At 35.5% G+C, this 15,952-nt stretch overlaps 1 long non-coding RNA gene across 1 annotated transcript in view; it reads right to left on the reverse strand.

Moving 5' to 3' along the window:
* Positions 1 to 15,952, reverse strand: part of LOC150095435 (uncharacterized) — a 66,814-nt gene that overhangs the window by 32,813 nt on the left and 18,049 nt on the right. The window contains exon 2 of the long non-coding RNA XR_016550071.1: positions 853 to 963. This is a non-coding gene — a long non-coding RNA (uncharacterized LOC150095435). The remainder of the gene's footprint in view (positions 1 to 852; positions 964 to 15,952) is intronic.

The following is a 15,952-nucleotide window of genomic DNA, read 5'->3' on the forward strand; positions in this document are numbered from 1 at the left end:
CACAAACCTTTACATAACACGTGTTAAACCAAACCTGACCGCAACAACAGTGTGGAATATCACTCGTAATATATGCATGCTCAGCTACTCATGATCTCCAAGTTATACGCTGGATATGTGTAAGAATATTTATATTAAACAATTTGTTTGTATCTGTCAGATTAGCTGCGACCTCCACAGGTTTAAATTAATAAGCAACAAAATTGGTTTGTGGTTTATGATCTGCACATGTTCACTAAAACTCTCGATCATAAAACGCTTCCACTCTGATATCAGTTTGTATTCGGTAATTTTTATTATTATTATTACTGACAATAGCTGCTTTATTTATTTAATAAATATGGGGATTTATCTTATATAACTTGATGTTAAAGGTAAGCTATTTAAATAAGCTCTACAAATTATGAGACTACTTCAATGTTTATTTTAGATAAGTAACAAAGTATTAAACTCTGACAGTACGGAGTTTCTCTCTCTCTCGATCAAACTGTTTTTTCTGGATCCTGAATAAATCGAGAAAGGTATGTGTGTTATTATTTTTTTTTTATTCAGAGAAGAAAAATATATAATAAAAGTTATGAATATTATTAAATGTAACTAAGGCCTCAGTAGTTTATCTTCTCAATTTCTCCTATTTTCAGATAATTTCTGCTTTCGGGAGGACAATCTGATTACCGAGGATTATAAACCTCTTCCATTGAGAAAATACTGGGTAATAAATTAACAGAAAAATTCCTTAAGCAGTTTTCTGGACCAGAAAGTATATTGACAGTTTAGACACAACAAATGTTTGGTCATAAGGGTGTTAATATTTAAATATAATTTAAAAGAAATATACTTTAATACTTTCACCTTTGTCGTTTTATTCGCTTTGAATTTGTAAATTCATCCGCGTTTATTTTCGGAGTTCTCTATAAAGTGTGGAGTTGTTCGTTCAGGCTTCACCGCTGTTGCCATGGAACTCTGGAAGGGAAGGGTGAGTTTTACTTCTTTTGAGAAAATAACAAAACAAGCGGTATTACTGATGTATAACAATTTCGATTTTACCTTTAAAGAATTGTTACATCTGGCATAAGTTTAATAATAATAAAAAAAATTAAAGATTGAACTTTTAGTACTAAAATAAAATTCTAAATAAAATTTAGAATGAACAGTAAACATCGTAAAAAAAACTCGGCTGCAGATATTCGTTAAATATTATCGCTACACTATTTTTTAGTGTAGCGATAATATTGTAAAGATACAAAAGGAACATTTATAGTTTTGTATGAACAATGCTGTACGTCCTTTTTTTATTTCTTTCACAGAGGTAACAAGTATTGTATTAATTCAAAACATGTTTATCGTAATCAAACAATCTCTAAAGTTTATCTTAAATTGATTCAAAGCAGCCTTTTAACAATACTTGGGACTGCGATCGAAGGATTTCCCCCTCTTACCACATATATTTACTGTTATGGTTTCTCTGAAAATATTCATTCATTTAGACAATATGCAGTGTCTCCGCATAGGAACTCGTTAACACTCCGTGCCTTCCCACATAATATAAAAGGGTCTTGGTTGAAACAATGATCTAGCAACATGTGGGTATCTCAAAACCACAAAACATCATTGCATTAACTAATGAAGACTTAATGAACATATCACTAATTAAAACCGTTTCTCCTGATAGTATTTCGACATTGATAATTAATTTTTCAGCTAAAACAAACTAACTACACCCAAATTATTATGCAAGGAAATTACTTTAAGCTACGCATTGAACCTAAAAGAAGAAAAGAAGAATATACAGTGCATTTCACCAGTTTCTTTCGATCCTGTTTTTCACTAGACAACACACGTGATACGCAACTGGCGTTGATATTCATATAGTAAAGCAGCATTCAGCTACTTGCATATTTCTATATAATCATCTTACTTATCTTTCAATCAGAGATTGTGTGGGTTTGCTTTGCTTCATCGTGTATGTTGCGAGTTCTTGTATAAATTTCCGCTGCTAAATTTCTGCACATTTTAAATGTTGAAAAAAGCGCAGATGCTCACTTTATCCTACAGATGTGTACTGCAATTCGAGATTATGGTTGGTTTTTAAATGTAGGACAAATTGAAAGATCATATTTTGAATGAATGACAAAATTGGCAAAAATCACGAAGTTAAATAATGAATCACAAAACAATAACAAAATTCATAAGATACTCCATGAGTATCCAATGGAGATAATTTAGTTCTTTCCATTGGATACTGAGGATCATCTATTGATGCTACTATTGCTTATAGTTATGCTGTTAGTGCTATGTTTTATATCAGTTGGCAAAGCATTTGGTCTTTCTGAATAAAGAGAAATAAGCGCCATATATGATAATTAAAAAGAAAAGTAAAATAACAAAACAAGAAAAACAATCGAATATTTAGAAAACATAACTTATAGTCTGAACTGATATTATTGTTGCGAATGAGTTTAGAGCTTTTTATTCGTGTTGAGATGCTCAAAAAAGCGTCTTAAGTTGACTGTCACTTATTGAAGTGCTTTCTATCCGAATACGCTCGTTCCTCTAATGACAGCTGAAGGTTGATTTATAAGAACATTAAGGGGGGGGGGAAAGCTAATGATGAAGAGAAATGATCATGTGATTCCGCAAATGAAGGGAAATGCAATTAAAAGTTTACTTTCTAGGATGTGAGTGAGCGGTGGGCGATCAGAAAGTTAATTAGCCTTTAATCCCGCGGAGATATTAAATTAAGTAATTCGCTCCCCGTGTTGCGCCATATATCAGAGATAATAACCGGACATTGAAAATGTTTCCAGGTTGAAAAAGAAAAGTTAAAATAAATGGAAAGAGGAAATAAAATGAAAGAAGAATAAGAAAAAATGAATATCATCCCATAAATCAAAATACTTAAACACAGTGCAAATAGAAATAACAGCATATCATGTAAGACCAAGCAAGAAAAAGATACATGTAAACGATAACAGGCATGGTGTCGTTTCGAGACTAACACCGTATCATACGTATCTAGCTGTGCTTCATATGATATCCGATCTTAAGATTCTTTTGTGTGACCAGCTATATATATAAAAAAAAAAAACAGTGAGTATACCGAACATTTTTTTATTATTAATTTTGTTGCTTATAGACAAATCAAAATATTTGGATGAGTAACATATATATATATAAAAGATTATTGGAAACACAGATTTCTGGTTAGTTATGCATGAAAAAACGGGAAAACTGATATTCCAGTAATTAGTTATTTTAGAAAAATGGCTACTGCTACCTATTGACAACAAAACGTGAAAAAAGAAAAAAGAACTTTGTGTGTGTGTGTGTGTGTGAGGGGGTGAGTAGTCGGGACACAACTGATATCCAGTAGTTAAAATTATTTTAGAAAATATCTACCGCTAGCTATTGATAAGAAAACTTTAAAAAATGAGTATATGTGTGCGATTGTGTGGGTGAGAGGGAACACCACTAATGTCCAGTAGTTAATTATTTTAGAGAATGTCTACCTGGTACCTAATGATAAGAAAACGTGAATGTAAAGAAAAAAAAATGCTCGTGGCATCTCTTGACTCTAAACTAAAAATTCCCATATTAAATATGAAAAACGAAATACCACACACTGACATTGGAAAAATCGTGCTGCCACCTATAGACAAATATCCTTACATGGTTCCAATCGAGCCAAAGACCCTAATACTTGACCAAATATTTTCCAGAATTCCAATCTCTAATCATTACCCATAATGCCACACTCGAACCAAAGGCTCACCTCACGTCACTAATATTCGTGTGTAGAGGCTTAAGTGCTGTGAGGACATCATGTTGGAGGCTTAATGGATTTTTTACAACACTCAAAAAGAATTAAAATAGAATTTAATACTTCCTATATTTCGTCCTAGTCACTAGGACATCTACGGGGATTACAAAAACAATTAATGTAACATGCACACACAAATCTTACAATACTAAGCCCAACCACGAGGGTGACACTGAAGTCCTATCTAGGTGGAGCGCCCTCTAAGGGCGGTAGTAGGTGGTCTGGAATGTAAGGTGGGACCTCTGGTGATGAGTGTTTCCCAAATCTTCGGAAGCTTAATGCAACCGTATTTATTAAGATTTGGTTGGTTTCTGAGAGCTGCTGCTGCTCCTAAGAAAAGTCTCTCTTTCTTGAATTTGCTGTGGTGGAGCATGGTGGTTTTTTCCATGATACTCTGTGGGTGGTGCCCAAAACATGGTCAGCCAAGCCTGAATGGCCATAGTTGTGTTCCTCCAGAATTCCAATATTTTCCAGAATTCCAATCTCTAATCATTACCCATAATGCCACACTCGAACCAAAGGCTCACCTCACGTCACTAATATTCGTGTGTAGAGGCTTAAGTGCTATGAGGACATCATGTTGGAGGCTTAATGGATTTTTTACAACACTCAAAAAGAATTAAAATAGAATTTAATACTTCCTATATTTCGTCCTAGTCACTAGGACATCTACGGGGATTACAAAAACAATTAATGTAACATGCACACACAAATCTTACAATACCACGAGGGTGACACTGAAGTCCTATCTAGGTGGAGCGCCCTCTAAGGGCGGTAGTAGGTGGTCTGGAATGTAAGGTGGGACCTCTGGTGATGAGTGTTTCCCAAATCTTCGGAAGCTTAATGCAACCGTATTTATTAAGATTTGGTTGGTTTCTGAGAGCTGCTGCTGCTCCTAAGAAAAGTCTCTCTTTCTTGAATTTGCTGTAGGTGATGGCATTTTTAAAATCTTGTTGACGAGAAGGACGGGGAATAGGGGAGGAACTGATTATTTTTTTGATACTGTGTTCGCTGTAGCCATTGGAGAGGAAAGTGTTGTGTATGTGATTAAGCTCAGTAGTAAGGGCGGTTCCACTGGAACAAAGATTGTGGGCTCTCTTGGTAAGAGTTTTGATGATGTCATATTGTTGTGAGGGGTGGTGGTGGGAGAGTTTGTGAATGTATCTGCCTGTGTGCATGGGTTTTCTGTATACAGTGAAGGCAAGTGTATCATTAGGCAGGCGTGTGACTAAGGTGTCTAGGAAGGGTAAACAATTGTTCTTTTCCTTTTCCATAGTAAACTGGATTCTTGGATGTAGGCTATTGAGATGACCGAGGAAGGAGTCTAACGTGTTTGGGCCATGAGGTCAAATAGAGAACACATCATCTACATATCTTAGCCAGATAGAAGGTTTGAGTGGGGCTGAGTCTATGGCTCGTTTTTCGAAATCTTCCATATAGAAATTGGCGGGGGGTGAGAGGGGGGGGGGACCCATGACGGTTCCCTCTATCTGCTTGTAGATTTTGTTCTTCCAAGAGAAATACCCGGAGTTAATGGCAAAGGAAAAGAGATCTAAGATGTCAGAGGGAAAAACGTTTTCTAAGAGAGATAAGGTGTAAGTTAAGGGAATATTGGTAAACAAAGAGGAGATATCAAAGCTTATCAATATGTCTGCATTATTCAAGGTTAAATTTTCTGTGAGGGGCTTTAAAGTGGGTCGAGTTTTTTATATAGGAAGTGGACCTTCCGGTGAGGAGGGGGGGGGTCAGAGAGTTGGCCAGCTGTTTAGACAGTCTGTAGCAAGATGCATTGGTGGCATCTACTATAGGTTGTGAGTGGGGAATTGGGTTTGTGGGTTTTTGGTAAACCGTATATTCGGGGGGGGGCGGAAAGGTTTAAGTTTATTCGTGACGTCAGGGGTTTAAGTAAGATTTTTAATTTCTTAACTTGTGTTTTTGTGGGATCGTGTTCTAGCGGGATGTAAGTAGCGCGATCGCGGAGGATAATGTTCATTTTACGATTGTATTCACTGGTATTAAGAACGACTGTGGCATTACCCTTATCCGCTCTGGTGATGACCATACTTTTGTCTTTGCGTAGTTTCAGGATAGCCATGCGTTGGGCATACGATAAGTTGCTTTTTGGAGGCGAAGAATGAGCGAGGTGTTCGCTATCTCCGACGTCAAGTCTGATGTTGGCTATCTCCGACGGTAAGCGACCGATCCCCCGTTCGATGTTAACCATAACATCGAGCACCAGCACTTCCTTCGGAGCGACGGCAAAATTACGGCCGAGGCAAAAGGCTCAACGACGGCATCATCATTGAGCCTTTTGGAAGAGAGGTTTACTACTGTCTGGAGCGGTTGAATTTGTGGTTGTGGCTTGTCTTTAACCAGGTTGCTATATATCTTGACGTGTTTATTTTTTATTTTTTTGAAATTCTCTCTGTGCGGAAGTTTCCGAAATGCCAGAGAGAATCGACCAAAGTTCAGGGTTAAGCACGGTGGAGAGCTCTGAATGTAAAGAGCCAATGGCGGCGTTCGTCACTGAGAGGGTGGCACGAGTAGAGGCGATTTGCTCGCGTAGTAATACCAGGCTGGCACGTTATATATACGGAGTGCTTTTTTGGAATGGAAATTGATCTTCATTTTAACGCAGTTCGGTATCACTCTTGTATCCCGACATCTTTTTAAAAAGGCCAGCCTATTTAGTTGCCTAGATAATCGTAGTTTTGACTTACCGTATTGCTTGGATTTGCGTGCTAAATCTTCTTTAGTGTCACCCACGTGGTTGGGCTTAGTATTGTAAGATCTGTGTGTGCATGTTACATTAATTGTTTTTGTAATCCCCGTAGATGTCCTAGTGACTAGGATGAAATATAGAAAGTATTAAATTCTATTTTAATTCTTTTTGAGTGTTGTAAAAAATCCATTAAGCCTCCAACATCACGTCACTAATAGATGGCGGCACATCCCAGAATTCCATGCTCTGACCATTACCCAGAATTCCATATAATATAAGGATAAGTGAGGTTATTGATTTTTGTTTATTCAAATCTGCAAATAAACAAAAATCAATAACGTCACTTATCCTTATATTATCTCTAACCATCACCCAGAATTCCATAAGCGAAAACTATTGCCCAGAATTCCACACTCGAAATGGCGGAATATCCCAGAATTCCATGCTCTGACCATTACCCAGAATTCCATGCTCGAACCAAAAAGAAACAACGTGACGTCATTGGCAACTGGGCTCAACAGACCATCACCTAGAATTCCATATGCGAACCATTACCCAGAATTCCACACTCGAACCAAAGACAACGTGACTTCAGAGATGGATGGGCCTGAGGGCCCATTCATCTCTGAAGTCACGTTGTCACTTATCCTTATCTTAAGAATGTCACTTATCCTTATCTTATCTCTAACCATCATCCAGAATTCAATACTCCAACCAAAAGACACGTGACATCACAGAGAGAGATGTGATCCTTATCGTTTCTCTAACCATCACCCACAATTCCATACGAGAACCATCACAAACTATTACATACGAGAACTATTACCCAGAATTCCACACTCGAACCAAAAGAATGACGTCGTAACTAATCACCCAATAACGTCACTGATCTAATCAGCCAACGTCGTCACTTCTCCTTATCTTATTTACATCTTAATCTGGTTTAAAGTGACCGGTATGCTACTGACCTTCGACACAATGGTTTCATGCTCTTCGCCATCATAAAGATACTTTCCTCAAATATAATAAGGACTGGAAACATAAGCTTGAAAATGCAAGAGTTAAAATTCTATTTTCCCAAGGAAAATATTTTTAAAAATAAGTTATTTTTGAAAATAGGTATAACGATGAGCAAACACACTTTGTTCATCGTTGCATCATTGTTAAAATATTTCTGGAATGGGTTTTTGGAATGTCTATTGCCCATTTTGTGTTTAAATGTAGATGCATATTTAATAGGAAAAATTGCATAAAATAATAGAAATAATTTTTGTGCCGTTCACAAAACAATTTCCCACCCAATAAAAAAAACCACTTAAACTTAACCTAATAGACATACCAATAATATTTTCAATAGACCAAAAATTAGAGTAGATATATAGCTGAACTTTCTCTCTGAAATCGCACAGTTTTTCTGTTGTAATAACTAACACGATGCTGATATCGAAATAAAAGCCTGAAATTGCATTTCTCACTAGCATAATATTGTTACGACATAATACGCTTATATTTAAAGAGAGCCAATAGTCAGAGTAGTTTGCATAAATGCTTCAGGGATTTTACACCAGCTTAAAAGACTGAAATAAATATAATCTTTGAAGTACTTGGATATTACGCATCCAATTTTAATTTGGTATTTTAATATAGCTTACTTAAAATGTGAAACTTTTATGTTTATTGTGATCTTTACGCTAAAGATTACAATAAAGACAAAGTAGATACATTAGCGTTAATGTAATCTAGAGAACAGAGATCTTATGCAGAGTTACTTATGAAGCTCTGGCTCAAACAGCTTCTATAAAAGAGTAACAGATTGTGTCATTATAAAAGCATATATGTTGGCGAGAAATACACTTACGTTTTCCTGTAGCTAAATATATGAATGGTTTTGAAGTATGATTCTTTCTTTCTTTTTTTGATAATTTTATCCTTCCATAATAAATATCCTTCCATAACTAACTCTACGTGTGCATGTCGAATCTCTTTCAGACAATTTCATAAGTCTGGAAGCAATCCTAAACCACCGTAGTTCTTTTCCATTTAACAGAGCAGTTGAAGCATATATTCGTGATTAAATACAGGGTGTTCGGGATAAATTTGACATATTTATAATTAATTATATTTTTCCGTAAGTTACATGTATTAACACACACTTCTCTTCATTTAAAAGTTTGGACCCTTCTTCATTCATATACAAGATGTCAGAAAGGATGGATAGCTGGAACCCACCTGAATCATGGAAGAGAATAACTTGTATCATGATGATTCGTGCCCGCCATCAAAATAAGGATATTACGACTGCTGCCCAATGCTCCCTGAATACAGTAAAAACAATCAGGCATGAACTAGAGACTTGCAATGGTGACTACGAGGATGTAGCAAGAAGAAAGATCCCTAGCAGACGATCTGATTGCGTTCGTACAGCAGAATTCCTCGCAAATCTGCAGGAACAGGTGTTGAAGAACCCTGGCATTGGAATTCGGGCTTTGTTCGTGGAGTTGCTAACTGTAGTCAAGCCCTGGATAACAAGGGTAGCCAATGGTAGGCCGTATGTATGGCAGCAGGATTCGGCCCCTTGCCACACCTCTGGGAAAAGTCAAAAATGGTTGTCTGAAAATTTCTACGACTTCACCAGTCCAAATGTTTGGCCTCCAAACTCCCCAGACCTTAACCCCATGGATTATTTTGTATGGGGCGCAGTTGAAAAAGACACCAATCGCACTTCCAGTAATACAAAAGCCCAGTTAATGGATAAAATTAAAACAGTTTTTGCGGCCCTTCCCAGGGAGACTGTAGCATCAGCTTGTTCGAGGTTCCGAAGCAGAATTGAAGCTGTGATCGATGTTAATGGTGGTTATTTTGAGTAAATCTTGTTGATAGTATTGTAATTAACTCTGCCTGTAATGTTTTTTTGTCAATTCATTAAATTTAATAGATACAAAGAAGATTTTCTTTTTCCTTACGAAACTGTCAAATTTATCCCGAACACCCTGTATATTCGTGAGAGATTTTATTTATGAAAATAAACGCCAGTAAAATTTATTTACGGTTTTGGTTCTAAGAGAAAAAGTCCTCCAAGCTGCATAAAAACCTATTATGTCAAATCATACAGATATCAGTCGGCAGTTCTCACCGTATATTAATTAGACCTTTCTTTGTAGAAATGAAGATAGGCAAAGTTCATCTGTCAAGTTGGCAATACGCTTTGTCTTGAAAATTACTTTAAACTATGAAACTTCTCAAAAATTCAAATTTATGATAAGCATTATTGAAACTTAAATAAACTCGCATATCACAACGTTATCGTTTGATTCGAATTCATTATAAAGGTATTTTCATAAGTATTCGGCTGGTATAACCAATAGATTTCTGTTTATTTGCTTTGCGTGAGTGTTGTTGTCATTTCAATACCTAATTGCGTTACTCTGAGACATTTTTTATTTCCTTTTTCCTTTTATAATTATATGTGCTATATTTCTTCTCTTTAGTGTTCTCTTAAAATAAATTTAATTATATTGTTTACTTCCGCAAACGGAAGTAATCCAACTAACAGAGGGATTCTGGAATTCGTAATAAAATAAGAATACAAATGAAGGTGCTAAGTCTCATATTCACACGCGTTTTATTAAATTCACGAATGTGTAGCTGAACACAATTAGGTACAACGTACTGTTCAGTGAAGTGCGTTTAAGAAATAAACACAACTAAGCACAGCTGTTTCATTAATTATCATAGCTTTGACACGTAATGACACATCCACATTCATTGTGAATGTGTTATTACGAAAAGCATATGAGAAGAAGAAACTTGCAGACGACTGTTTTGTAGCCGCCGTAATAGTCTTTTGCTGTATCGCCCTTTCGGTTAGTGCCGCATTTTCATCTAATGGATGCAGCTCCAGTACTCTATAGTGAAGATTATGTTCTCGATGGAAAGGAAGAGACGAAGTTAAATTGTTAAGAATGTTAATTTTTAAAAAGTACATTGTTAAGATCGACCTAATGAACAGGCTAAGTTATGGCAAAGTTAAAAAGATGCCATCATTACTGATTGGTCTGTTCCAAGAATTTTATTTTATATTATGAATGAGAACTCAATGAATCTTAAAGTAAAAGTCGTAGAAATGCATCAGTGTAACTAACTCTGCTATAGCCAAAGTGAGAAGATCATTGTGGATGTGGCATTACGAAAAGCATATGAGAAGAGGAAACTTGCACAAGAGTTCGGTGCTTCACAGAGACGCCTTGTGACACGAGCATCTAAAAGACTACAGATAATTGAAGTAAAATAAAACATACCTTCTGTACGCTCTAGTATACTTCCATAATGAAATACAGTAGTTTTTAATGTATCTGAATACGACTGCTAACATGGGCTTGGGTGGTGATTGTATCCTTAATAAACTCCTAAATATGATTCATAACTTTCATAACTATTAAGTCCCAGATATTTGTATTATGACAGTAACATATGGAAAGAAAATATGTTAAATTTACCGAATTCTTTAAAGGAGGTATCAGAGTTACCAAACTGTCAAGACATCCTTTACAATCGGGGCTTGAACAAAATGCTCATTCAAGGAATAAAGGAAAATACAACCGATACTTCGCAACTGGATAGATTTCCTATATCTCCCTCTCACGTTTCCTGTAAAACACCTTAAAGTTTGGAGAATCCTCTTCAGTAATCTGCCGAGATTTTCCCTGAAGGGATTCGAGGATGTTGGCTATGGATGTTACTTCCTTGTAGATGTATAGCGAAACTACATAGAGTACTGTCTACGTGACTCAATGGAGTCACGCAGACGGTACTTTAAATACCTCACGTCTTTAAAGTGAGTTATTCTAACGAAATTTTTAAGAATGTTCAAGGAGGTTAATGCTAGAGAAAACTGCATGTGTAATGCATGCACACGTCGACGCATATTTCATTACCCCAGGGATGGATGTAGTTATACTCCTTTCTTTGCTTTCTTTCCAACGTCTCGACTTTACATGTAGCCCAAAGATGTGGAAAGAAAACATTGTGACATGCTAAGGAATGCACTTCTTCTATTGATAGACAGTAAAGGACTGCAGTGCGAAAAGTAGAACACTCCCGAATACTTTTAACTAACTCAATTTAAAATCTCTTTTAGAGACCTCCCCTCTCATTTAGATTTAAAAATTATCCTTCCTTTATTTCTACTGCATTGATTTTCACACAGAGAAAGGAAAAAGACTGCTCATGACCTTTTAGTCTCAAAATAGTGAACGGTGTTGCTTTCCGTCACTAAATTCAATACCCATGCAGCAACACACAAAACTCTGCTACACATTCGAAGATATTCAATCTGTTCTTTTATTAACTTTTCCTTGATTAAAACTTAATGCAGATTTATTTCCTTTACTATGTGTTTTCAGAGATACAACTGAGGGATTGCTTTTAAGTAGAAGTCGCTGCAGTTGATAAAACAAACTTTCAACCCTTATTGACCCTGCGGAGGTCGTCGCGGCTGATCTGACAGATATAAACAAATTGTTTAATATAAATATTCTTACACATATCCAGCGTATAACTTGGAGGTCATGAGTAGCTGCGCATGCATATATTACGAGTGATATTCCACACTGTTTATGCGGTCAGGTTTGGTTTAACACGTGTTATGTAAAGGTGTGTGATATTTGATAGTAAATTGTATCTGAGCGATACCGCGACCTCCGATGTCAGTATAGTATTGGTTTATTTTATTTTTATTTTATTTATTTACCGTTGAAAATGGCTGGAAAAATATATTGAGAGACCACGTGAAATTTACACACACACACACACACACGCGCGCGCGCGCGCGTATATTTGGACATAAAACTGGACCACCTTATCCTAAAACTGGTCATTAAAGCCATTGAATGAATTACAATTTTTTAATATTTACAGTGCAATTCTTATTTAAATTATGTTAGTAATAAACGTGAATCAATACTGAAAAAATAATCTCAAAGAAGTGTGTGCAATTATCCTACAAAACTTGTTCAATAGTCAACTCATTCCTTCAAATAGCAGAAATTCTTTCTAATTGAATCAGTAGAGTTGTTTGCCAATGTGGTGTTTTGTATTTTGAATCGATTGGCCTTCATACAGTGAATACAGAAACCAAAATTACATCTAATTTATGCATTAGAGAAACACGTAAAAATAAAAGTCTAGCTTCTCAAGGATTAATTTTAGTGTAATATAAAGTGGAAATCCATATGTAAAAACAGTCAAATAATTAACAATTAGGAGGTTGACTGACATCAGAATCACCTACTTTACTGATATTATTTAGCAGTTGTTACAAATGTGACAACTTCTCCAATTCCCATTCTTAACATATAAAATAATATCAGCCACCTACAAATTCCAATCACTCTTTCCTTCTCAGTATCTAACATAAATATTTTCCTATCGGTTTATGAAATATTACAATTTTCGAAAAAGAAAAATATTTTTCTTCCTTTTATACGGTCTGAATATTATATCGTATTTAAATTTCGGTAACCGAAGTATCAAGTAACAATAGTTACTTGCAATGGCAAATTAAGTTGGTGGGGTTTTATCCATCAATAATAGCATCAGAATGTGGGAAATGAACTCAAAAAAACGATTTTGTGAAAGAATTACTAAAAGAGATCTCTGAATATTAATTAGAAGTTAGCTAATTTATAACTGACTCTAGCGGATAATTTTTAAATAAATGCTTTCTTTTTCAAATCATAAAGAAAAACAAAGAAATCTTCGTATATTTTTTGGTTCCATAAAAAATCTATTCTATTTTAGGTGGTCGGAATAGCAACATTTCGCAGTAATAAACACCGTATTTTAAAGTGGAAAAGCCTGAGAACTATGTGAACACTTTAATCTTTCAGATGCCATGAACACATTTGGCTATTCAGTTAGCTACTACAAATAAAAACGCCGCGAAATTCATCGCAACGTATTGTTCAATATCTCAAACAATATCTTTAATGCAAAAAATAGTGGCTTAGAAGAAAGACAAGATTCTAATTTAGTCCATACCTTCCAGAATGGTTTACTTCTCTGAGTTGAAGGAATGTCGTTCGTTGATGCAGGCTAGGCGAATGCAAAAATAATGCTTGGAATGTATGAATGCCATCAAAATGGATTTAACAGACTTAGAGCCAGGAGATGCAATGAAGATGTTTTTGTGTTTCGTGACTATGCGGTTGAGCTCATTCGGCAGAAGCTCTGCGAGATAACATCTGAATGCCTGCACAATGAACACTCGCCAATACCTCCGTTGTATTTTAATACTTGTGGCTCTGTTTAACCTCAGACTATCGTAACTTTAGAGATTTTAGTGCGCATGTTTTTATTTCCTTCTTTGCATCCAGGAGTATTTATCAAGTGTATGTAATGTCATGGAAGAAAGAGAGAGGATGTAAATAGCTTTGGTTATGTGAATAAATTTTGCTTTGATTTGTTTTCTATATTCATCTGAGAAATTTGAATTTTATTAGTAAAAGGAGGAAGCTTTACTCTGAGAGACAGCATTCCATTATTCATTGTTGTCAAAGGAACACTCAGGACTACTGTTATTAAACATAAAATCCTCTCTTCTTCGAGTACATCGCGATGGTTTAAATAACATGAAATCTGTGTACACATTTGCACAGAAGTCTTTGCAACCAATAAAACGCGAGTTCTCTGTCAGCGCATTAGCTTTTAATGAGTTACGGATTTTTTAATTTTTTTTTTTTTTTTGCTTTTGCGTTCATTTTCTCTAATGAAGCAACGCTTATAAAAAGCGACACATTATGATCATAGTCTGCTGTTTTCTTGCCCTCATACTGCAATTTACAGTTTTCTGATTATCTCCTTATACTAAAAATATTCACTACTCTAATAGGCACTACAATCTATGTGAAACAATCGAGTACTTTTTTCGACCATTTCATGGGTTTGTTTTAAGTTACTTTCAATAAAACGAAAGGAATGAAAAAACTTGGATATTTTGGATTTCTTTTAATACTTCTTTTTACTTCGAAATTTGAAGTTTTCAGAACGAAAAGAACACAAATTTATTCTGTATGGATAGTTTATTTTAGTCAATCAATCGAATCCAAAGATTTGGAACGAAAGAAAGTTTGTTAATTTTGTTTCATCAGTTTCTAAATCCATCGCAATAAAGGAGGACGGTAAACTCTTTATACTACGAAAGACGGAAATCTCAACAACTGAATTCTAAGTTCATTTGCTGCGATAATAAGTAATAACATAAAAAATAGTATTGCGAAACATAGTCTTAGATTATTACCAGAGAAGTTGAAAGAAAAATTTAAGTTTATTTTGAAGCAGGGTCCACAAGACATAACTCGGGAAGAATTGTTAATCCGCCTTGGTGGCCGAAGTGCAGTTCTTCCTGCATATCCAAACTAGGCATATTTGCTGCCCACATGGCACTTTTACAGGTGTGCCACACCTATTAATGTAGAATCTGTAGTGCGTTTATGTCGAGCATAAAAAACCAGCTTCAAATACTAATCTCTAAGTGTATTAACACAGAGATCAATAGATATTAGAATTATTATTCTACATATATCACCACAACTTCACGAAAATATTTTTTTTTTTGTTTCTGTAAAATAAAATCATTTATTGCATAAATAAGACTACTTAGATCACTTCAACTAGAAAATATTTCATTCAGCGATTCACTTTTCCCATTTATAGAAACTGTTTACTCAATTCCATTAAAGCTACGAACATGAAGAAGCTTGTTGACCAGAAGTGGAGTTCGGAATGTTTACTTAAAAAAATATTTGGGTTAATCGTATCCACTGTTCCTATCTGCCAGGAAAGAAATTAGATTGTCCAGCACGCAAATGACGTTGTAGAAATTTCTTATTGATAAGGAATCTGAGGATATCATCTACTCTGCAGTTGTAATTAAATGTGACATGAATAGATTTTGGTGTTTTCGTGTCATGTCCAGTTAATTAGCCGTAGTGAAACATGCCTAGAAATACTTTCCCATCCATAGAAAAAGTGCATCCTGTACATTATTCGTGTTTGCAAATGACAGTTTACATTTGTATTCAAGTTCAATCCTTGTCTCTGTAAGATACATAGTTCTGGGTTTCTAAAAATTGATCGATAAAGACCTCCCTAAATCCATCTCCTTAAAAAATTTATTAAAGATGTCATATGAGGTGGTCAGTATTAAACAAGATTCAGGCTTATGATGGTAGATCGATGAAAGCGAAATGAATACTATGCGCAATCCTGCTTGATTTGATTTTTCCCTTTCAGTCGTTTCCGAACGTAGGTGGCTTTGTAGGCATTGCCCACACTGTACTCCTGGTGAGATTTTTACAGGGTAGTTACCATTGCTTTCCCCATCCCCGAATTTTATCCGGGCTCAGAACCGG

Source organism: Typopeltis vanoorti, chromosome 20 (assembly GCF_054136105.1).
Source record: "Typopeltis vanoorti isolate ZY-2024b chromosome 20, IOZ_Tvanoo_1.0, whole genome shotgun sequence".
In the NCBI taxonomy this organism is placed as follows: Eukaryota; Metazoa; Arthropoda; class Arachnida; order Uropygi; family Thelyphonidae; genus Typopeltis; species Typopeltis vanoorti.